The sequence below is a fragment of the Buteo buteo genome, chromosome 16, assembly GCF_964188355.1.
Source record: "Buteo buteo chromosome 16, bButBut1.hap1.1, whole genome shotgun sequence".
NCBI lineage: Eukaryota > Metazoa > Chordata > Aves > Accipitriformes > Accipitridae > Buteo > Buteo buteo.
Genome location: NC_134186.1, coordinates 476,554 through 499,649, shown reverse-complemented (window position 1 = coordinate 499,649; position 23,096 = coordinate 476,554).

Here is a 23,096-nt window from a genome sequence, read left to right as displayed (position 1 = left end):
GACCAAGAACAGCTAATTAATTAGCCTGGTGCTCGAAATGCCTGGTGCGCCTCCGATCCCATTGGTAGATCAAGTGTCACAATGGGCACAAATGACCTAATCCCTGGAAGAGAGCCATCTCTTCCCAGGAAAGGAGCAAGATATTATGGGATGCAGTGGGTGGCTGCAAGGCTTTGAGCGGTCAGTGCTCTCACCAAGGAAAATTATAGGTTCATAGCGCTTATTCTTCTGGTGGCAGTTCTCATCTGTCCACTGACATGCCAGAGCTGCAAGCTTTCAGTGAAGACACGACAGTTTCACGTTTGCTGCACAGGATATGAGGAGCAAAAGCAGTGCGTGTTCTGAGTTACTTTTGCCTGGGAAACCGTGAAGGTCTTTCTTAACAAAAGGAAACCGGAGCACAGCTATGTCCATGGTGTTACACCAAGCAGAGTTCTTGCTGGACCCTGACCACGAATCCAGTCGGACATGGAGTGGTTTATCATCTTGTGGCCACAACAGACTGAAAGGAAGTGCCAGCTCTCGTGCACAAACACGTTTCACCTCCTCCTGCCTGCAACAATCAAGGATTTGGTGGGTGCTGATCACTGAACTGCCACCTTAGCAGACAGGGCTGACTCACACCTACTGGCCTGCAGAGCTCCCAACACCTACCAGCAAAAAACCTGCACCATCTCAAAGAGCAAAGCCAAACAAAGTTCTTTTATCTATCTATCATCTGACCAACATCATTGTTGTGTTTCACAGTATTACCATGGCTCAGTGTCCAGAGAAACATTCAGGCAGTTAATGCTGAAAATGCCATCACAGGTTAAATACTTTGGTGCCAAGACCCAGCTCCCTACAGTGCAGATGAATGGGAAATGGGCTGCCTGCTGGAAGGGAGAATCATTTTGATTTTCCTGTGCAGACAAGCCTGTGCATTTTTGAAAGTCCGGGGAGCAAAAATGGTGCCCAGGTTCTGTTTGGCCATTTCTCAGGAAGATGCCCAGTCCCATTTCACATCTTGAAATAAACTGGACACGAGCTATCTGAAAACAGCTTCCCACATCCAACATCACACTCCAAAACAATTGACGATTTGTGGCAATAAACAGGGACAAGGAGGGGTTTATGGAAAGCATTGGATTCTCCCCTCAGCTTCACAATTAACCTTTAATAGAGAAGCTGGGTGCTTATTCATATGGCAGCTATCTGCGTGCATTTGCACAAATACTTGTTAATGCTAATTCCACATTAAAAAAAAAAAAAAAAAAAAAGGCAAAATTTGTGGGTGCAATCACAGAATGACTTCAGGCTGCCAGAGGAAAAAAGCCAATATATCAGGGAGGCAATACTGGAAGTATCTTACAGGACTGTCACGTGAGAATTTATCTGGAACACCACGTGCAGGTTACCAAGATTCAAGAAAGATTAGTTGACAATGGAACAGATGAAAGAGCCTCTAAGCTGCAGAAGAGAGTTGAGAGTCTTACAAACAGGACTAGGTCTTGGCTCCTTCAGCCTAGCAAGATAAAGGCTGTACAACTGCCTTAAAAAGATTACAGACCAGCAATGGCATGAACAAACTTATGGCAGAGAAAAGCACTGGCAGAGACACAACTGTGTATGAACTGCCCAGGAACAAATTTGGGCTGGAAATGATGTTTGCCAGGAGGTTCTGGAAAAGCCTCTATCTCTAAGAGGTACTTAAGAAAGAACATTGTTTGTGTCTAGGGATATAGGATACGGCTGTAAACGGTTCTGGTGCAGGGCGGTGTCCCTGTGGGTCAGTCACCAGACCTAACAGTTCCCCCCAGGGCACATCACAAGGGGCCAAACCCTTCCCTTCAGTTCATCTGTCAGACCTTGCTCTTGGTTTGGCTAACAAAGCCCTCAGCTTAGTTTCCTCATCCTAAAGCACTGACATGTTTCTTGCACGGGTCTGGGAAGAATCAATACCTTGTAACTGAACAAAACACCCAGCCCATTTGACCGCAGTGTGAGATTTGAAGCAAGACATTGGTGGGATCTGCCATCCTCTAGCTGGGCCCTTGTGGGGAAGGACAGAGAGAAACAGCCCACAGCTATTTTCTGCTTGTGGTAATTATAGTATCAAAGGCTGAACCAACAGGTTCTTTAGCAAGGAGATTCCCTGCAGCTTGCAAGATACAGATATCAAAATACCCCACAGATTCACAGCTCAGGTTTCAGGTGACTCAGAATAATATTGTGCCATATAATAATTTCACGTAATTCCTTGTTCAAGCTGAAGAACTCAATTGATAATGACTGTCTATAAAAGTTAATAGTAAGCTACATTAAAACGCTTGCAGGATTATCTCTAGGCAACTGCAACAATATATTACTAGCAGGAGAACCATCACCAGCCCTTAGGCTTCACGGGTGGTTTCCTGTAGGCCCCATTTTCCAAACCTGAACCAGACTGGAGACCAGCACAGTGGGATCTCTCGCCCTGTCCCTGGGGCACGGCAACAGAAGCCGGCATGCCACGGGAGGCACCGGAGCCTCCCATGGGCAGCAACTGCTAGGTCTGCACCAGCAGCTCTGTGCTGCAGCAGCCAGAGGGACATTCGGAAACCCCAGTGCCCTCCCCACTGTTTCTTTCAGCAGAGCAGAGCAGGGAGGCTTTGATCCCACCCATCCCACCACCCGTGCCCGTAGGTGCTGTACCGCGTGTTATGAGTCCACTCACCGTGAGCCCAGCAGTCAGACAGCCCAGAGTCCCAGCAGCTCCCACTTGCCGTCCAGATGCTGCTGTCCCGGGGTCACCAGCAGGATGGTGGTCTGGGCGTGGGATCGCATGTGTCTCCAGCTGGCAGGACCGGCTGCCCTGGCTCTGACTGTCATTAAGACCCTGCTGTCCCTACAGCGAGGTTCAGCTAAGGTGACTTGCCCAAGGGCACCAAGGAGAAAAGGGTGGTGGAGTTCCTTCACTCAAGCCCGAGCAGCTTCACAGCAGGGAGTTGAAAGAGCAGGATGTAAATCAGGAATGACTAATTGCTGCTCAACATGGTCGCCCTAAACCTGTCTTTTCCACGGGCTCCTTGGCCACCCCAACCTTTCCCCACCTGGCTGGGAGCAGCACAGGGGCTGCTAACAGCCAGGAACAGCCTGGGCACAGGGTATTGCCCCCATTCCTGCTGCTGCACAGTTGGACACAGCCCCCCATTTCCCTCCAAACAGAATGTTCCTGCCCAAATTCCATTACAGAGGGTTTCAAATAAATAAATACCTGCTGCTACCGCTGTTGGGAGAAGCCAGGCATCAGAGCAGACCCAGGGCTGTGCAAGGTGAAAGCAGCAAATATTTGCTTTGCCATCTCTACAGTTATATACCCGAAGCTTTCAGTGCCTTGAGAGAACCAAGGTGAACAGCATTGCTTTGAGCAGGTAGGAGCCTATTATTTAGTGAGAACATATTCCCAGGATGTCCCTGGCTTGGCAGACCTAAAGACTGAAATAGTAAGTTAGTGCATATAGATCATCATTTACTGAAGCACAAGCCCTGATGCACCTTTCTAGGGAAGCTCTAATTTATTATGCATTGTCATTAGCTGCAGCAGGCAGCAGGGCCTTCATTAGAGCTAGAGTTAAGGTCTGTTTTGGCTGCCTCATCAGCATCAGTGAACTGCGTCCCTGCGAGGTTTGATACAATTTAATTAACCTAATTAAAAGCTCTGATTGCAGAGATGATTGGGGTAGAGCCAGCAGCAACTGCATATTTATAACGAGCTGGAAGGTGTGGGACTGGAGCCAAATGATATGCATCTCTAATGAGCTGGTGCTATTGAAGTGTGGATTTGGAACACTAACATTTATTTTTGGCAACAATGGCCAGTTTATCTTCATGATAGAAACGATCACTGCTTGATCGTATGTAGCAGGGAGCTCAGCACTGCGCTCCCTGGGCTTCTCCAGCCCAGTGGCAGCCCCAGACAAGCACCCCACAGCCCAGCTGCTCCCCACCAATCCCCCCAACACACCACCAACACCTCCACGTGCAGGCAGACACAGCACACACCAACTCACGCCCCTGCATCCCTCACATGCCTACCTGCGAGACACAGCACACACAGTGTGTATGAACCCCAGCCACATGCTGGCAGTCCCAGATAAACCAGGCGGAAGATGCCAGCAGGCTTCCCTTCCCTAGCCACCACCTCCTCCAGCCCTCCCATACCACCTCTGCCCTCTCCTGACCCTCCTGTCCCACAGCCAGGCTGGGCTCCTGGGACAAGGAACCTGCCTCCGTTGCCCCTCCAGGCATCAAATACTCCATGCCCTAATCTTCCACTGAGCACCTAGGCACCAGTACCCAAATAACACTAAGCAGCCTGAAATGGAAAGCTCTCCACCCACACCCCAGCAGCCATGGCAGGGGCTTTAAGGCTTCTGCTGCCTTGGCTGATTGCGCTGGCTAGAGGCTGGGTGAGTACCAGCACCTGCCCCTGGTCCACCTACTACAGCAAGAAGCTTTTCTCTCCCTGTTTAAAAACAGAGAGGCTGTCAGCCCCTTGCAGTTCTGTGCTCTGCAGGAGTGCTGTGTCAGAATGTGGGAGTTCCTGGCAGCCCGGGTCAGGAAACCCTTGTTTCTGAGCTGCAGCAGCTGCAGCTCTGCTTGGCAGAGGAGATGGCAGTGACCTTTCTCTCTCCATGTTTAAAGGCTACAAACCCTGTTCAGACCTAAGGCAAGACATGCCACCAGCTCTCCTCCCCCAGGACCCACAGGGATGTCCTGGCACAGGGCCCAGAACTGTGCCCACATCAGCTCTCCTGTGGCTGGTGTTCGCAGCTCTGCTGCTGAAGCCTGTGCTGGGTCACCCGGAGCAGCGAGGGGGCTGCACACAGGCAGCCGGGCAGGCAGGGCACAGCCCTCTGTGCAGCCACCACAGCTGCCTGGCTTTGGGACTGTGGGCGCAGGATGCGGGCACCTGGCTACCTGCGGCCAGTGCAAGCAGGGCTGCTGCATCCTTCCCCGGGAGCTGTCGCTGCCAGGCTGCTTGTCTTCGCTGGGCAGGGCAGAGGGGACCACTCGCCATTAACCACCCTGACCTGCCTTGCTGCCCTTCCGATGAGGACGTGTGTCCTGGAGCAGTGAGCGAGCAAGGCAGCAGCACGGGTCGGGGGGCTGCTCCCCTCCACCCTGGTTGGGTGCCCCCAGCCCTGGCTCTCCTCTCAGTGCAGGGTCAGGGCGCTGGGGGGAGTCGGGGTCCAGAGCGCCCAGCGGCAGCAGTGGGATGTCCCAGGCGTCCTGGGCAGCCAAGGTGCAGCAGCAAGTCTGCCGAGCCACTTGGAAAATTTGATCCATGCTAATTATGCTGAAAAAAAGCCCTTCTGATAACGAGTATGAAATGGAAGCGTAGATAATACTCATCTCTGAGTGCCATTAATCTTTAAAACTGGAACAATAAGTGAAAACACTGCAGGGCATATGAAGCAAGGTGTGATTCACATCTGCTCTTCCGTGGCTGCTGCCTGATTTATTGGCACAAGGCAACTTTCCTGCACTGTTTCAACAGAGCTGCGTTACATAACACCATGGACTGTTTTGCTTGCCTTTATCAATCAAAGTATCTCCTCGGTGTTTTTAATGATCTGCTGTCCTTCTTCTCTGGTACAGCTCGGGAGCACAGGAGACGAGTCCCCCCAGACCCATGACTCTCTCTCAGTTCTCAGCCTCTTTCAGCCTGGCTGTGATACCAGCCTGTGACAGCAGGAACGGGGTTCCTCAGCCCGAGTGCACTGGTGGGGCAGGGCAGGAGGGTCTCCCAGGGCCCAGGCTGCTCTGCACCCTATGGACAGGGGGATGGAGGCTCCCTTTCCATTGCTACAGGGCAGGCGCTCACTGATGCACCACTTGGAAGCACTCGGTGTACCTGTCCTCTCCCTGCACCGCACAGACACTCACTCTCTAAACCAGAGCTCTCCAGGTCCTCTGCCACCCAGATGTACCGCATCTATCTTCACATTTGATGCCTTTCATTTTCAAATGGCTCTCTTTGGGATTCACTTTCTTTTATTTAAATTGTGGATTTGCTGAAGTGACCTTTTAGCTGACTCCGAGGAGAGGTGGGCAGCTGCTTCCCATTGCAGTCCCAGAAAGACTGCTGACCTGTGGCTTTGAACAAGTTCAAAGCATTGCTTGCCTTTTGGCCATTCCCCTCAATAGAGCCTTTGGATGGATTTTTCTCCCACACTCCTGAAAAGACATCATCAGAGACGTTTCCCCTCGCAGGCTCTTTAATATTTACACTGACTTTGTGAACAGATAATATATTCCACCTTTTTTTTAGCCTTTTAAAAGCACATGCTCCTTCTCATAGTGCAGTTGGAGGAAGCAGTGGCTGCTACGTGGAGGCTGCCTTGGAAGGCTAGGAGGACAAACCGATCTCGGGGAGGGGGGGGAAATGCAGATTGCTCTGAACTGCTCTCGCTTGCTTGCCTGCAGCTCACAGCACCATCCGGCAGCATCCCAGGGCAGCCGCAGGCCTGGAGTGGCCCTGCTGAGTCCCACATCTCCTGCTTCAAAAGAGAGACAGTCCTTAAAACCTTCCTCCTAGTACTTACTAAGCCCAAAGCTGATCATCTTGTTAGTTGGAAGACAATCCAAATACAAAACAAAATGCATCTAAAAACAGTCCCATAGATTGCCAAGCATCTTAAAAAGCCTGGCCATGGGCTTAACTATATCAAAATCACATGGACGCTTTTTGTCAAAATCATTCTAAACCAGGAAGGCAGCAAGCAGCTTACAACCCAGAAGTGTCATAGATGTACTTGCAAATGTTTGTCGATAATTTTGTTGATTCCAGACTGCAAGTCCAGGAGGGACTGTCAGATCTTGTGTTCCGATTGCCTGCATGCTGCCATCCACTGCATTTCACTCAGAGAGCCAAAACTGAGTCCAGCAGCTCCAGCTGGGTTTTGGCATTTCAGTCCTGAGGAGGCTGAGCCACAGCAGCCTCAAGCAGGAGGTTCACCCCCGCCCAGGGCTTTGGTGACAGCAGAGAAGTGCTGAGGGGAAGGATGCCTGGGTGTTCCCGAGAGCAAAATCGTGACCCCTGGGGCAGAGGAGGGGAAGACCTCTATAGTCCTTGGCATTTTCACTTGGATGTAAACTTCTTCTTCGCCTCAAACCTGGTGAACATATAAACCATACATGTATGTGAGCAGAGCATAGCCAGAAATGTTGACGGAGGCTTCAGGGTACTGCTCCATTGCACATGTCCTGTGCCTCACACCATGTAGTGTGAAAAGCTTCTGGGTAAGGTGCAACCTCCTGCCCCAACAAAATACATCAGGCCAACTGTTCATTGGGGCAAAAATCCTTCTTCACCTTTGGAGATGACAGGGGACAGCCCCAAAGCAGGAGCTCTGATTATAAGCCTGTATAAGCTGCAGGCATTACATGCCTGCTGAGGGCAATGCAAACCTCCCTGGTCCCTTCTCACACTGCAAAGGTGGTGGACGACCGGGGTCCCTGGCCAGGTGGGACCACTTCGAGGCCGGTCAGCCTTCCCATTGCATCTCTCCCAGAAGCAGGTGTCAGACCTGTTTCAGGAGGACTCCAAGGAAGGACAAGCTTCGTCTCTCCTGCAAGCTGCTCCGGTGGTTGGTGTCCCTCTGGTCCAGGGTGCTGCTCCTCGCTGACGGTCGCTCTGGCTTCCCACAGCGCAGAGCACCAGCTGCTCAGCTGCCTGTGCCAGCGGGACTGCACGGCCCCTTGGGGCTCTCCGTGGAGCTGAGCTAGAGCAGTCCCATGACAGAGACAGGTCGGTGAAGAGGAGCCTGGGGTAGGAAGGCCGGGAGGTGCATGGCCAGCAGGACTCGCGCTGAGGGCTGGGACAGCGAGGGCGCAAGGGCTGTCTGCGGGCTGGAGGGGGGCTGGCCTGAGGTAGCCCCTTAGGTGGGCCAGTGATGACAAGAGCAGTGAGGCACACAGCTGCGCAGAAGGTCACATTTTTTCAGTCCGTGTTGCCCTAACAAACAAATGTCCCAGGATGCAGACAATAATGTTTTTATGAGACTCTAAATTCTAAACTCAAATGCTCTTTGTAGTGGACTAATAGCCAACACGTGGCCCTTCGTCTCATGCTGAACTTTTGTGGTCCTACAGAGGAAAAAAAGGCCCTGGTGAGCATTTACACTGAGCACTTTGTTCTCACAGATTTGTAGAGCAAAGAGAATAATGTATTGAGACTCTCAGCCCGTGCCAGTTTGGCTTCATTTGTCCTTCTGAACTTGCCATGAGAGATAATGTTTCCTTCTAATCTGCTGCTGTCCACCTACAGCGGGGATCCAGTGAATAATTCTCCCAAACAAGCCTTTATTCTTAAGGCTCTATCTGGCCCTAACCCTTTCTCCCTCCTTACAGAGTAATTGTTGTGTTCATTACATGATAATAGCCCGAGCTGTATTCCAGCCCACACTTGCCATGGCCACACAAACAAGGTTCAGGCTGCACTGCTTTCAGGATAATGCTGCTCATTTGGCATTATTTGAAAGAATGTGCCAGGCATCTGAGCACTAGGCACGCTCACTTCGCCAGCCTGCCTCCATCAGATCACAAGTCAGATACAGTGGCTTTGCTCTCCTGCAAGAAACCAGCACATCCTCCAAAGAGCTAAGGCTTTTTTTCTACATGAGATAATAAATGACTGTTATACTCCTATGGGAAGAAGACGCAAGGAAGAGGAAACAAGACTTATAGGTCTCTGGTTAGCGTGACAAATCTTTTTTATTCTTTCTGTTCAGGTACTTATGTCACCCTTTCACAATGATATTTTAATAAGCCTGTGTAAGCTTCACAAATTGCCCTTTATATCTGTGGGAGACGGGAAGCTCCAGGGGATGAGCAATGTACACATTGAATGCACGAGAAACCCATTATCTAGTCTGCTCCTGAAAGTAACTCTCTAGGGATATCTGAAATGGGTGCCACTCTGAAAATACCCAAGGGAGCTCCCTCTGCTGTAGAGAGATATTAGTAATATCAGCGCTGGCTTCATGGTGCCTTTCAATGGGATAAAGCTAAGCCAAGGTCAGTTACTGTGGTCAGGCACTGACAGGGGGCTTTGTTCCTAACTCTGCTCCTGAGCTTAAGAAACGGCTAAGGGTCACTCTCTGATACCTCCCAGGAAGGCTGGAGAAATGAAAGCCTTCAGACTGTCCTGGCCTAAACCTTGGAGCTGGCTGACAAAGCGTTCCTTTGCTAAGGGGAGACTGTCTGAGTGTCGTGGTGCTTTGTTGCCGGCTGGGCTTAAACCACGATACTGAGTCAAGTAATGACTATTATTTACTGCTAAGTAATGGGTTAGCTCAGACTGACATTTGCATTGCATGCAAGTGTCACACAGCATATGCCAGCTGCTCAGTCTGTAAGGACATGGTGGTGCAGGGTGAACATCTGCATGTGTACATGAGCACATATGCGTGCATGCAAGTGTATTTAGGAGCACACGTGCAGTGGTATGTATGCAGACTGCAATCCGTGCGGGCTGTTCCCAAACTAGTCTGTGCATGGCAGGGGGGTTTCTCTCTAGGAAACATAAGAAAAAAACCTCTCACATGCAGGTTCACACATGAGCATGTATATGCAAAAATATGCAGCAAGCATCCACCATACACATTCACACTCACTATGGGTACAAGATTGCTTACATCTCAAAGCAGTGGTGAAAAAAACCAAGAAGGCACTGAGAGAGGCTTGGCTTCCCCAGTCTGTGCTTAGTGCAGTGTCCTGCAGCCCCTGCAAACCCCTGCCTGCCCAAAACATTTGCACATGCATGGACATCCCCCACCATCCCCATGGCTCAGACTCTGCCCTGTTCTCAGGGCTGCTCCTGAGCTCACAGAGCTATCCAGCAAGTGCGAAATATCCCCACACAGGACAGCTTGTTCCAAGAGAGCAGGAGCTCAGAAAACCTGAGCAGGAACGGCAGTGTCCTTTGTGTATCATGAGGCTGGACTCCTGCCAAATTCCTCTGCACCCACTGCCTCTATTAAATGCGTCAATCATTTCTTGGCAATCCAAGCCCCAGAGAAGAGTTGAGAGGCAACTTCAGACAGTTCAGTTGCTTTCATTAAAAGGTGAAAAATACATGCCGAGCAGGAGCTGAGAGCAGGGCTGAGCTCTGTCTGCACGGAGCGCAGGGCTGCTGAACCCTTCCTGCTGGGGAAGGGAAAGTGGCAGCAAAAGACAGACCTTCAGGTGGTCACGGACTCTGTCAGCCTGCGAAATACCCCCTGGTGCCTACTGTTCAAGGACAGCCTGCGGACCCTCGCATGTGGGCCTTCGTCTTGTTGGGTGACTGGGAAAGCTGAGGGGGAGCATCAAGGTGAAGGGGATGCAGGAGTGCCAATGCACCATGATCCTGGCGTAGGTGAGCAGGGGGCTGGACCGGGCAGCGGGACAGCTGTGATCTGCCTGGGACCAGACCACTCGGACAGCGTCTGATAGCCCAGAAGGTGTTGCCAGCTATTGCCAATCAGCATACAGGGCTGGAAGGGAATCAGCTCCCATTTCTGGAGCTGAACCCAGGGGAAAAGGCTGGGGTGTTTTGTTCCCCACCCTCGACACCAGCTGCAGTGTCTGGGATGCTGGGTGGGAAGGTGCCCTCGCTGCGGGGTGGCACCTGGGCTGCCGCGGCAGGGCCAGCAGCGCTGGCACCCAGGGAGCAGCGGGACTCTTGGGAACAGAACAGGAAAGTCCGGGTGACTCAAAGATTCCTGGCACGGGGCACAGCTGGTGCCAGCTGATAACAGCATGAGAGAGGAGGACAAGTGAGCAGGGATCAGCAACTGAATGGCTCCTGGGATGCCACGCTCTGCCCTGGGGTCAGGGACCTTCCTGCTGGCAGATGCTCCCCACTGCCCTGGGAAATGCCAGGGCCCAGCGGGGCACTGACGGCTAGCTCCAGCCCCGATTCCTTCTGTCCCCCAGCCAGCGCGTCTTCCACCAACAGGGAAGTTGATGCGTGTGCAATTACTGTACTCTCGTCGAGCCCAGAAAACCACCTCCCTGCATGTGGACACCAGTGTCCCGAGAGGTTCACACCCTGCCAGGAGCTGCTCTGCGTGGGGCACTGTGCCCCAGGCAGCGTGTGAGCCCGTCCCTGCTCAGCCCCACTCCAGGGGCTCCTGCGAAGCCCCCGCACGCCCGCGCCGCTCCCACCCAGGCAGCTCTCATCTCCTCATCTGCCGCTCCGCTTCTTCCCTTTGCCTTTGCCTCCTCACGTAATTGCTTTGATCTTCACTCCAGGGGCTCACTGTTAAAAATTAATGTTTCATGGATGTTGCTGCCCATGGCTTGAAAAATGGCTTTTCTCCCCCAGGTAGTGGCTCGCACCAACTCCTGAAGGACTGTTCTGCTCAGAGTTGAACAGATGGGGACAAAACCTCTTGGGCTCCTCGTGCCTCAGTTCAGGGCAGGATGGGACCTGCTCCTGCCCCGCGGAGCTGCGCCGAAGTGGGGAGAAGCCGTGACCGTGCCACAGTGCCCAGGCTGTCCCGGCAGGCTCTGCCAGTCCCCAGAGCAGCCCTGCCCTCCCTGCCCGGGCTGCAGCGCTCGGTGGCTCCCGCCAGCCGTGCCCACATCCCCAGGGCTCGCCTCCGCTGCCGCCTTCGCACCGGCGAGAAAGGGGCCGCGGACGGGCCGCTGGGGCTCATTCCCCTGTAATTAGCAGAAGGGCCAGCGCAGGGTGGGGTGTGCCGTGCCCTCCGTGCCCTCTCGACGGGGCTTTCTCCCCGCATTCCTCTGCACCCGGGTGCCAGCAACCGGCGGAGAGCACCAGTTCTCTGAGCTTGTAACAGAGAGCTGTGAACAGCGGCGACTTCCCCAGCAGCCCCAGCATCTTTGTCTCCCCTCGTGGGCCACCTTGTCCAGACTTCGCTGGCAGTGCCAGCGGCCCGCAGCGGGTCCTGCCCCATCTCTCGAGCTCTTCTCTGCTGGGGGAGGCTGCTCGGTGCACAGCCTTGGCTGGGAGCTGAGTTGAAGGCAGGTCTGCAGCCCCGGGCGAGCACAGCCTGGGAACGGTCCTCTCTCCTGTCCTGCCGGGTGTTTTGGGAGGGAAGGGATGCAGTGCCCGGGGCAGCGGGGTGGGTGCAGCAGGAAGTCGGGCTTGCCGAGCTGGGTGTGTAGCATGTGGGGATGCTTGTCTAGGCTCCCAAAGCATTTTCCAAACACTTTAATTATAGTGATTTATATGGCAAAAGTGTGGGGGCGAGAGCTTGGGAAAGGCATTAGCAGGTTTGTTCTGAGGGCTCTAATCAGAGGTAGGTGGTGGGGGGGAGGGAGGGTACAGCACTGGAGCTGTACCTTGAACTGTGGTGTCAGGACAGGTTTGGAGGATGCAGAACCTCCCAGCCATGCCAGGGATGTGCTGACGGCATCCCTGAGGCCTTGGTGCATTATGTGCTCCTGTGGGAACAGCCCCGGCACAAGGAGTACCGCCAGATGTCCTGCGCCTGTCCCCTGCGCTGCTCCCGCGCCAAGGTCAGCAGCACCGGGCCTCCCGGGGGTCCTTCCCCACCACCAGCAGGGCTTAACCCAGCTGTATTCAGCGGGGCTGTAGTCAGCCCCACGCACAGCACCGGCACAGCCCACACATCCCCTGCCGCGGCAGAGGAGAGACATGAGGCCACGTGGCGCACCAGAGTCTTTACTAGACAGCCACCAGAAAACCATCAACAATTCAACAGCAACTCAGTATTCTCCTCTTGTTGGTGTTATCTTGGAAATTAATAACCTCTTCTATCCTTGTTTTGTACAACGTTGCTCTCTTAAACCTCCACCATGTTACACACGCGCACGCTCCCATGCATGCGCCCACAAATGGTTTTCTGCAGCTCCCCAGCAGCCGAAGAGCCCCTGGTCTCTGCACAGAAACAACAGCTCCCCCAAGCCCAGGGAGCCCAGCAGTCAGGAGAGCGCTGCGGGGCAGCAGAGCTCGCTCTGAAACCTCAGTCCCCTCCAAGCCTGACTTGCTCCGAGGAGACTGTCACTCCTACAGAGTCCTAATTACACTGGAGGAAGCGAGAGAAATATTGGGCTGCTGTCATGGCTGGTGGCAACAGCCTGGCCCCGGGCACAGCACGGGGGCTGTAGGGCCAAGCCACGGTTATCAGCTGGTGTGGAGAAGCAAGCAGCGCTGGAGTGGTGGCTCTGACCCCTCTGAGCCACCACAGGATGCAGCCCTGGCAGCACGGCCGGAGCACATGTCACCCCTGCTGCAATCCTACCTCTTGGCCTGTTTTCTGATAAATAACCTTTTCCTGTCCTTTTTGACACTGATGTTTATTGATGTCTGAAATCCCTTACAGCCAGGTCTGGCCTCAGATAGCCGAGGTGCCCTGCGCATCCCATGGCCGTGGAGCAGGAGCGGGGAGAGGGGCAGAGCCAGCTCCGCTTCACCAAGATGCCCACAGCCTCCCTAACACACTTGCTCCCAGACGTGTCAGGGTGGATGGTGGCAGTGTTCCCAGTGGAAACATGGCATTGAGGACAGAGTAAAAAAAGAGAGTGCTTTAAATAAACGTACCTCTGCTTCCCAAGGCGGCTGCTCCTGTCTGTGCAGGCAGTGCTGAGCATCCCCAGCCTTGGCTCTGTGCTGCTGGTCCTCTCTCCCGGGAGCGTGGGGCAGCAACCCCAATGGCAAAGGGTTCACCCTCAGCCTTGGGGCCCAGCACTAGTGTCCTCTGAGGGCAAAGGCAGCCAAGCCCGTGGCAGCAGGATGCCCCCTGTTCACGCCACCGGCTCAGCTGAGGGCAGGAGGCACCAGCTAGAGGTCAGGGCTCCAGGGGGCTGAGCCAGGAGCTCTCACCCCCAGCTGCCATCCAGAGGACGTCTGCACTAAAACTGCATGGACACTGGGTGGCAAACCACTCACTCTGCCCTACCTGGGGAGAATTTGCTGATCAAGGGATAAGCAATCACTTCTCCACCCACAGGCTCACGTTATCACTTAATTGAATCCAATTGATTGAGAAGCTAAAAGCAGCCCTGGCTTAGAGCATTGCAGATGGTGCCTGGGAGCAGGGCAGCATGCTGAACCCTTAAAAGCATTGGCATCAAGGGCAGACAGAGTCTTGCTCTCCTAAAGTGTCTCACACATCATTATTATGAACAGGAACCAGCAGCAGGGCCTAATATTCTAGGGGGATATTACTTCTCATACTTCAAGTCTGCACAAACAACCTCTTATTCTTGCTCCCCCTGCCCTCAGTGGGCAGACTCTGCTCCCACAGAGATTTCAAGGGAAGGAAGTGTGCATCTGCAGGGCGATGTGGGGGCAGCCTGGCTCTTAAGTGGTCTAACCACTAGCCCACACTGCTGGGAACGGAGCCCAGAAGACCTGCTGTCCAAACACAAGCTTGTGTGTACGAGCGGCTGCATCCAGGGTTGCTTGTGAACCTGCATCCCCCAAGCAGTGCTGGAGAGAGGGAGATCAAGGAGCAGCCCTACCACAACTGTCCCCTTTGAGGGAAGGGGGGCAGATGCTGAGGTCCCTCCAGGCATGGGGAAAAAATGGGGAGGGAAGCAATGGGCACCTGAACAGCCTCGGTAGCAGCCTTCACTTTGCATAGTCATGCCTGAGACAAGAGAGCCGGGCAGGGGAGCCAGCGCTCTCTCAGCAGCCAGTTGAAAAGTCCCTGAGTGCAGCTGATGCACAGCACCCTGACCAGGGCTGCAGAGTTGGGGCATCTCCACCCCAAGTAACAGCATGTGCTGCGCAAACTGCTTCTTTGCAGTGAGCCTGACTGTGGGACATCACAGGGGCTGGGGAAATTTATCCTGGTACTCCGTTTACAATGCCACTGCCCAGGCATGGTCAGCCTTTGCTCACTTTGCGCTGCTCGTCTTTCTGATTTGGTTGCATTTTTCAGGCATCAGCACTGGCATCCCTGCAAAAGCCAGTGCATACTTTATTAGCTCTGCTACTTTCTTCTCCACTAATTAAAATCAAATTATATATGATGCACACTGCATACTTTGCAGTGAAAGCAACCTGCTTTCCCCTTCTGCTCTCCGGAGCCTTTGACGCTGGAGCAATTTATTTAGCCTGCTGAGCTGAAAAGAGTGCAGCCCTGCAGAGACCACGGGGGTGCCCAAGGACCCAGCTGGCTGGAGCCTCTCCTGGGCTTCACTTCTCACATTCATGCCAGGCTGGGGCCAGAGTCCCCCAGGGCTGAGGGGAAGAGCATCAGTGCAGCATCCAACAGCCTCCAAGCTGGCAGTGAGGGGAAGCTGCCCAGCAGCTGGGGAAGGTAATGATTGGTGTTAGCAGAGGCTATGAAGGGCCGTCAGTGCCCATGCAGATCTCCAGCCATGCCTTGCCACCCGTGGAGTGCCAATGCTGACCTACCAGCTGTCCCACAGCCCCAGGAGGTGCCTGCCCCATGGGACCTGGAGGCACAGCAGAGAGAGGAGAGTGGATACTCATGAGCCTCAGTCTGCTGTGTCAGGGGCCTCCCTGCACCACGCTCTGGCACCGAGCAGTTCATTAATTCTTCTCTGCTCCATGCTTCGAATGGGACACGGCCTTGTGAGTGCAAAGTGCTGCTTGCTAGGCAGGGTGGTGCGTGTTGCTGCACGCAGCAGACAGCTGCTGCCGGTGTCACAGCCCTCGCAACTTTGCCATCAGCTCCTTCCTCCAGCAGGTGACAAACCCATGCCCGGGGAGGACTGCAAACGGCACTCTGGCTGCAGCTCACGTCCCTCTTGCCTTGGGCCAGCAAATGGTAACATCTGCCTGCGTCCTGTACCCAGGGAGAGACCTGGCCCAGCAAGGTGCAGTTCACCCAGCGGCATGTGCACGGGAAGAGTGATCCCAAGGGAACTGAGCCCAGCTGACAGCAAGCAATGAGGCTCGTGGGAAGGTGAGCAGCAGCGGTCACCCATGCCCTGGGCTCCGTTTTGGGTCCATCTGTCTCCTCCACCATAGGCCTGGGCACCAGCACATGCCACCAGCACGTTTGGCCACCTGGGGGGGACCAGGAGAGGATGAGCTGCTTTGGACCGTGCTCCAGCCCCGTGCAGATCTGGTCCCTGCACGAGAATGCAGTGTGAAGAACGTGGGGAGCACAGGACCCAGAGCAGCCCCGTCACCGGAGGGTCTCAGCAGGCGTTGCAGCCGACAGCACTCCATGCTGCGCTGGAGGAGGCACCCACTAATGCCTCAGCTCAGCTGTAGCTCAGCACAGGGCCCGGGCAGATCTCATCCCTCTGCCTGGCCGTCACAGGCAGGTGCTTTTGCCCGGGTGCACTAAAATGCAGGTACCGGGTCCCCAGGCAACACAGCAAGTGGCTCAGCATGGAGCGAGCGTCACCATAAAGGGCCTCGGGAGAGAGGAAGACGTGCCCCAGGCCAGTCCCTGCCCTGTATCCCCTTAATGAAGCCATTACACTTGGATTTTTTTCCTTAGGGAAGGGGTAGAGTTTCTGCAAAAAGACAAGACTTCCCCTGTGGCCCTTGTGCTGGTGCTGGCAGGAGCCATGTTTGGAGTAATACATCATCAATGGAAGGTATCTAATGATATATTGCCCTAATACATCACCATAGCAACAGTGCTCTAATAATGTATTATTCTAATGTGTTACCCAAGCACACGTTCTTGCCGATGATGTATGGCTGGGATCGCTGTGCTCTGCCAAGCCCAGATGCAACAAAACTCTCCTGACTGCCAAGCACCCTCCTTGGAGCGGTGCCTGCCACCGCACGGGATGCACTGGCCAGCTACAGGTGGGCTCACCCCTCCTCCTGCCGCGAAGGACACCTCTTGTCAGACGGGGGACTTCCTGGCACAGATGGTCATCTCGCACAGTGAAAACTGTGTTTGGGAGTGTGCAATGTATTTGAAAATAATGATCGTGGTCAACGTGCTATTTCTGAGGTGGCTGCTCAGACACCAGGGAAACAGGCTCTGCCACGGCAGTTGTGAAGGTGTGTCTCAGCTCCCCACACAGTCCTGCCAGCACACGCCATTCTCCCTCTTCTCCTTCCCCCCCAGCCCTGGACTCCCCACTCCCCCGTACCTTAACTCCAGCACCAGTCAGTAGGGGACATGCAGGCAGGAGTGTGAGACTGGGCAAAGGGTGACAGTGCTGCAGAGTTTGCTCCCACCTTCATGGGCATCCTCAGTCAGAGGTGCTACCTTGGCACCCAAGGGTAGAGGAACTCCTGAACTTGGCGTACATCCGTGCTCATCGCGCTGCACAGTGCTCAGGCAGCACACACCTGGGCAGCCACCACCACTGTCCTCCCCCTTCCCTTCTCGCAGCTGAGGTATAGTGTCTCACGTGTGGAGCTCTAAAAGACAATTTGAAAAGCATTCCTTTCCTGGCATTTGAAAAGTTCAGAAGGGGAAGTGACGGGCTGGTTTGTGCATTTCTCCAGCCCCTTCCAAGGTAGCGAGGCCACACAGCGCCCTGGGTTTGCTCATTAACAATGAAAATACCAGCTGGAATTCTCCTGCCGCCCGTTACAGGGACAGCATTGTTTCCAATTCACACTATCTTTTTGACCATTCAAATGCCATTAATTCAGTCACCCCAATGCGTAGGACAGTTATCTGAAATGTTTTCCCAAACAGCTTAGTGACTATAGAGCAACAATTCATGGAATTGCTCGGGGACATCTGTGCAAAGCAACGCGCAGCAAAGAGCTCGCGGCCAGCTGAATGCTCTCTGTGTGGACCCCAGATTCCACAGAGGAGCAGGGAAGCCGGCAGACAGAAAGACTGAATGAATGGCAGGAGAAATCATTTCATCTATGCAAATCCATGCCAAGCTCTCCGCGCAGCTGTTGTCAGCGGGGAGCTCTGCCCCTCTGGACTGACATGTAAGAAGATTTTATTGTGCGCTGAGACGCTCCCTCTGCCAGACCAGCAGCCGCTCACTGCACAGGGATCGCAGCCACTGGTGTCCCCCATGGCCTGCATCTGCCGTCCACAGGCGTCTGGGGCGAATTCTCTCTGGCAGCACTGCACGAGGAGCAGGGCTCGGGAGGGGGGGTCCTGCAGGATGGCACTCACTGCCTCTCTGCTCTGAGATGCCCAGGCCTTAGAAGCCCCTAGAGAGTGAAAGCTTAGTTAAGTAGTTACCAGCTTAAAGCTAATGACACCTACGGCTTATTCCTTCATTGACCATAAGAGGAGCAGCAGCACTGCCCGTATCACTAGTTGTCTGTAGTCGTTACAGCAGCAGTGAACAGGAACCCTCTGGGGACCTGGAGCAAACCCCCAGGGTGACCTCGCAGCACCCACCTGAAGGGAGCCCTGGGCTCCAGGGCAGGAGCAAAGTGGGACAGTGACCCCTCCAAGCCAACCCTGCCAGCATCAGGCTGATGGAAGTCAGAAAGCAAAGTACTACCTGAGAAAAGGGGCCTCTGCAGTCTCAGATCTATCACAAGCGGCTGCTAAGATGCAATGTCAGCCCAGCTGGAGGCTTTCCCAGTGAAGGGACTCTCCTGCAGCAATTCTGTGAGGGCTGCATCACGCCGGGCACCACACAGACCCTCCCAGTGAGGGAGTACAACAGGAGCGGCATGGAGGGGCATTTGGTCCCAGGGCAGAACGAAGTGGACACAGCAGAGCCTGACCCTGTTCTCTGCACTCTCAGCACATGGAGCTCACTTGCTCCAGAGAAGCCCTAGGAGAGGACTAGTTGCATTAGGAGAAGTAGGAAGAGCTCTGCAGGCAGACCTCTCCCTTTCCTTCCTAATGTGCTGGTGGCTTTACCAGCAACCCTGCACAGCCAGCCCATCTAAGAGGCGCAGGGCAGCAGCTCTGCAGCAGGCAGACCTGTGCACCAGGGCTGCAGGGTCCGGTGCTTGTCCCACCTGAAACGATCCAGCAGCCCTGTGGCTGGCAGCCAGCAGCCTACTGCTCAGCCACAAGAAAACAGGTTCAGCTCTTCCGCGCTGGCCAAAACCCGGGCTGGGACAAGGGCCCAGCGCTGCCCTCCTCAATGCCAGCTGGACCTCTGCGGGCTTGGGCTTCTTCTACAGCAGCCCCGTTGCCAGGGTCAGCAGACATACCTGGGTACCCACGTATCATCCAGGTCCCCATGAAACACCCAGAGCTGAGGGGACGAGGCACTTCAGAGACCCAAACCTGTAACACCCCAGAGTGGGGTCCCGCTGGCACAGAACAACCAGAGCCCCAGCCTGGCCGGTGTGTAGAGGCTGCTCAGTCTCCCCAGGGCCATATCAGACTGTCTGTCCCCCAGCTGTACTTAGAGCATGCTGCAGCCCCAGCTGTATGTGTGGGTGGTGAGAGATGCAGGAGACCTCCCTGTGCTGCATTTGCAATGCTCCCATGCTGCACCTGGGCAGATTCCAATCTCTCGACTTTTCAGGGGGACAGCAGTGACAAATTACAGCATCTGCAGCAGAGAAAAAGGGAAACAGAGGGACCAAAGGAGGAATGATTGTATTATCAATAATGTTTCCAATAGCTGATGGATGAGGACACCCAAATGATTTTTAAGGTTTCAGTAGAAACCCTCCAAATGGCAGCACAAAGGCAAAGCATGTATTAATCCAGGGTCTCCTAAGGAAGTCCTCCAGGGAAGTGCATGGCAATGCCAGGCGCAGGCAGAGTATGTGCTCAGCATCATGCTGTGGACAGTCCATTTAATAGCAGACAAGAAGGGACCTTTTCCTTGTCCCCATGGAGACACGAGTAATCCTGAGAGCTTTCTGAGAGGGATGAACACACAGACACGCTGCTCAATGGGACTATTCCAAATTGCCGTGATTTTTCCCCACCTTCCCTATCCAGAGCTCAGTGTGAATGCTTACTAAACAGCTCTGGAAACAAATAGTTTTTTGAAAGCTGCTGAAGAAGCCCACTGCTTCCACCAAAACTAAGAGTAGGCAACATCAACGAAAAGATCACCTCCCAAATCTTTGGGGAGCTGAATTGGCAGAACAGTCATCCTGTTTCAGTGAAATACATTCCCTTCAAAAGGCAGGGTGCAGCCCCTCGCCCTGTACATGGCAGGATGTACAGCTTATAGCTCTCTGATGCCGTATGTCAGACACAGCCTTGGAAATGCTACCATGCTGGAAACGTAACAGACAACATTGTTTTGTGTTGAAAACTGGCAAATCTCCAGGCTGGGGTTTCAAGGGATAATTTGTAGATTGAATGTTAATGAAAATTATTGTTGTTATCTGGAAAGGCTGTGCTGACTTCACTCTGCTGCCAATTGCACATCTTTTTTCTTCTTTTTTTACCCCTGTACCAAACAGAAAGGGCAATTCCAGCACAGCTGATGATTCAGGAAGCCAACTGAAGGCATATGGGAAAAGGTGATCCTTTCTATGCCTGGCCTATGTCACTCCCTCCTCAAACTCTGCTGCTTCGAGTACTTGCTCAGATATGGGATCATTGTTTCACCTAGGTCCTGTCTGCCCTTCCTCCTGCCAACTCACCACGCTTCAGTAACCATCCCCCAGCCATGGTATCTGGAGGTCAGGAGCAGGCATCAATGGGATCTTTAGCAGCATAAATCTTTTTTTAGCTCTTTGGGGAAAGAGGCAGGCAGGGGAAATACTGTCATTTATGCAGCCCTGCCACTACATGCAGAGTTGTGACATGGCTTTGCTCTTGGGAGCCTTTCTGTGTGAAATATCAGTTCACAGAGCAGCGGCTTACCTGAGAAAACTGGCGGAGGGTGCTCCAGCAGCACAGCACAGGCCAGTGCCCCCCTGCAGCTCCAGAGAGGACCCTCGCCCTCCCCGCCGAGCAGGCTGGCTCCTGGGCCACTCGGCAATGCACTGCAACCCACCATGATTTATGTGGCACTTGTACAATTGATGCGCTTTGTGCCTGGGGACAGTTAAATGGTAGCTCTGTCATTAGTTTAAGCAGAGGTTAAAGGTGATCAATAACAAGGGTTTCATGCCCAATTGATCACCCCTTGCTATTTATTTCTGCCTTTTGCTTTCCATCCCGTGGTGCTTTTAGAAATAGTAATTAAAGACATAACAAGTGTTCCACTAAGCAGAATATCAAACACTCCAGATATCGATTCAATACTCTCCCTCTTAATGATGCTGACCTGCGCCTGTCCCCAACACCAGCAAGGCTGGGCCAGCCTGTGAGGCTGCTCTCCCCCCCGAGCCAGGGCTGGGGAGGCGAGCCCCCTCCCTGGGGGGCACAGCCAGCCCCTGCCCTGGGCAGACATGGGGAGCACGGCCGAAGTGCGGTGCAGGGAGGGCTCTGGGGTGGAAAGCTTTTACCCACCGAGTCCAACGCTTTCCCTCCCAAGAAGCTGACCGAAGCTAGTTCAGCACGCAGAGACGGCCACCCATTTAAGCCACACGCTGTGGGCAGCAGCCTGGCCAGCCAGTCCCAGGACAGGCAATTTGGCTCTGTCCTGCTGCTAGCTGCGGGCTCCCGCCTCTGCCCTGCGTTGCCGCCTGTCACAGGCTGCTTGGGGACAGAGCCAGGCTGACCCCCCACCTCCTGGGGAGGATCCAAACGGGCCGGCAGCAACATCGGACCAGGCAAATGCCCTGACACAGGCACATGCCTGTGCCAACTGCTCCTTGCCCCGCTCAGCTCTGCCAGCCCTCGCTGTGCCCCAGCACTCCTAGCTCCCCCCAGACCTCGCACTGGAGGTGACCTACAGAGAGGGAGCACGCTGGATGACAAATACGTTCAGCAAAGTATCACCGAGTGCTTTGTTTTTGCCATCTACACTAGAAAGAAACGGCTGAAAATGAATAGCGACAGGAAAGCAAATGCAAGGCAAGTGTCAGGGTGCATATACCAATTGTGCAACCCATTAGCCTGTCGTGCTGCAGAACCCTGGCTCACAAACCCCACAAAGATCTGCCTATTTGTCTTTCACTTTAAAAGCATATTTAGGGCAAACACACCCTGAGACAAGCAAAAGCATCTCAGTGACTTTGGGGACAGTTTCAGGTTTTTCATTTCTGGTGAGTGTAGCCATTTTCTGGGTTGCAGCAGCAGATATCACTGGCTGCACCTTTAGCAGAGGCAAGGAGATGGGGACGCTGCTCAGCAGGTGAGACAGCACTGCTGCTTGGCCCTGCACTGATCTTCACCACCCAGGGGCTGAAAAGTCCCTGGTGCCATTCAAGCAGCAGAACAATCCAGCAACCAGTAAGGCTAAGGAAGTGAGAGCCAATAGTGGGATGCTTCCAAAGCTGAGAAAGCTCTTTTCTTCGATACACCAGTAAGAGGCTTGTTGAAGAAAGACTGTCACAGACTTGCTGCAGTCAGAAGTGGCAAGCTCTGCTACTGATGAGCTAAGTTGTTATATATTCTCATTTGAAAATAAAATTGCATGTTGCTGCTGAGAGTAAATGAAGTAATTTCAGGAAAACAAAGAGCTAAGAATCGTCCTATCAGGAGCAAATACCCTTTGTGTCACAACCATCTTATGAGCGAGAGCGTGATTTTCACACATACCTGAGAGAACTACAGGACAGAATGAATCCAGCACTGCAACTGCCTGCTGCTTTTTGCTTGCCCATATTTGCTGAAGAGTCAGCATCCTTCATGCCGAAGTTTGGCTGACAAGCATGCTGCTCAGCCTGCTTCTCATGGGGCTCAGCAAACCCCTCGTTTCCTCCAACTAGACGGCTGCAGATGACTCCAGGTCCATTCTCTGAAGTGATAATGTTTAAAGAAAGAAAAAAAAAAAACCCAGGCCCTGTGGTGATTTGTAGCCTGAACCACAAGATACAAGGCTTTTCTGTGATGATGGGTTTGTTAGATCGCTCCCACGCCTGTTGCAATTCTGCACCTTTTAACAGGTCCATCAGGCTTCTCCCTCACTGCTGCAGGGGCTGGCAGCTGCAGGGGCTGAGGCACAGCGGATCAGACCCCTGAACCTCACCGCTCGAGCAGATCCTGCGACTCTCTGCTGCGCGAGTACATGGACTCATTCAGGAGAACACTGTGGGGGATGACAAGGGAAGCAACATGCGAGGTCAGGTTTGGCAACAGTTTTCATCCCTTTGCTCCTGAATAATGCTCTGACACCATGCTAAGGCATGAGAAAAGACGTGTGATTAAAACTGTTCTGAGCACTAAGCATTCGCCAGCTCCTGGCACTTC